This window comes from Salmo trutta, chromosome 26 (assembly GCF_901001165.1).
Source record: "Salmo trutta chromosome 26, fSalTru1.1, whole genome shotgun sequence".
Taxonomy (NCBI): Eukaryota; Metazoa; Chordata; class Actinopteri; order Salmoniformes; family Salmonidae; genus Salmo; species Salmo trutta.
Window position 1 is genome coordinate 45,168,764 of NC_042982.1, and position 1,988 is coordinate 45,170,751.

The following is a 1,988-nucleotide window of genomic DNA, read 5'->3' on the forward strand; positions in this document are numbered from 1 at the left end:
AAGCGCTAATGTGTTTCAGCCTGGGGCTGCCTCGATATCATTCAGCTTTTTCCCGGGTTCTGAGAGCCTATGGGAGCCGTAGGAAGTGTCACGTTACAGCAAAGATCCTCAGTCTTCAATAAACAGAGGCAAGAAGAACAAGAACTTGTCAGACAGGCCACTTCCTGCATGGAATCTTCTCAGGTTTTTGCCTGCCATATGAGTTCTGTTATACTCACAGACACCATTCAAACAGTTTTAGAAACTTTAGGGTGTTTTCTATCCAAAGCCAATAATGATATGCATATTCTAGTTACTGGGCAGGAGTAGTAACCAGATTAAATCGGGTACGTTTTTTATCCGGCCGTGTCAATACTGCCCCCTAGCCCTAACAGGTTATTAATAGTCGCCGTGGGTACAACATCACCGATACACTTGCTAATAAAGTTGCTCATCGAATCAGCATGTACATCAATGTTGTTGTTCGACGCTATCCGGAACATATCCCAGTCCACCTGATCAAAGCAATCTTGAAGCGTGGAATCAGATTTGTTGGACCAGCGTTGAACAGATCTGTGCACGGGCGTTTCCTGTTTTAGTTTCTGTCTATAAGCTGGGAGCAACAAAATGGAGTCGTGGTCAGATTTTCCGAAAGGAGAGCGGGGGAGGGCTTTGTATGCGTCGCGGAAGTTAGAGTAAGAATGATCCAGAATTGTTCCAGCCCGGGTCGCGCATTCGATATGCTGATAAAATTTAGGGAGCCTTGTTTTCAGATTAGCCTTGTTAAAATCCCCGGCTACAATAAATGCAGCCTCAGGATATGTGGTTTCCAGTTTACATAGAGTCCAATGAAGTTCTTTCAGGGCCGTCGATGTGTCTGCTTGGGGGGGTATGTACATGACTGTGATTATAATCAAAGAGAATTCTCTTGGTAGATAATGCGGTCGGCATTTGATTGTAAGGAATTCTAGGTCAGGTGAACAAAAGGACTTGAGTTCTGTTATGTAATAACACTAACAGACTGTCTCTATGTAATAACACTAACAGACTGTCTCTATGTAATAACACTAACAGACTGTCTCTATGTAATAACACTAACAGACTGTCTCTATGTAATACCACTATCAGACTGTCTCTATGTAATAACACTAACAGACTGTCTCTATGTAGTAACACTAACAGACTGTCTCTATGTAATAACACTAACAGACTGTCTCTATGTAATAACACTAACAGACTGTCTCTATGTAGTAACACTAACAGACTGTCTCTATGTAGTAACACTATCAGACTGTCTCTATGTAGTAACACTAACAGACTGTTTCTATGTAATAACACTAACAGACTGTCTCTATGTAATAACACTAACAGACTGTCTCTATGTAATAACACTAACAGACTGTCTCTATGTAATAACACTAACAGACTGTCTCTATGTAATAACACTAACAGACTGTCTCTATGTAATAACACTATCAGACTGTCTCTATGTAATAACACTAACAGACTGTCTCTATGTAATAACACTAACAGACTGTTTCTATTTAGTAACACTAACAGAGCTGTCTCTATGTAGTAACACTATCAGACTGTCTCTATGTAGTAACACTAACAGACTGTTTCTATGTAATAACACTAACAGACTGTTTCTATGTAATAACACTAACAGACTGTCTCTATGTAGTAACACTAACAGACTGTCTCTATGTAATAACACTAACAGACTGTCTCTATCTAATAACACTAACAGACTGTCTCTATGTAATAACACTAACAGACTGTTTCTATGTAGTAACACTAACAGAACTGTCTTCCTATGTAACACATAACAGACTGTCTCTATGTAATAACACTAACAGACTGTCTCTATGTAACACTAACAGACTGTCTCTATGTAGTAACACTACAGACTGTCTCTATGTAGTAACACTAACAGATGTGTCCTATGTAAGAACACTAACAGACTGTTTCTACTAATAACACTAACAGACTGTCTCTATGTAGTAACA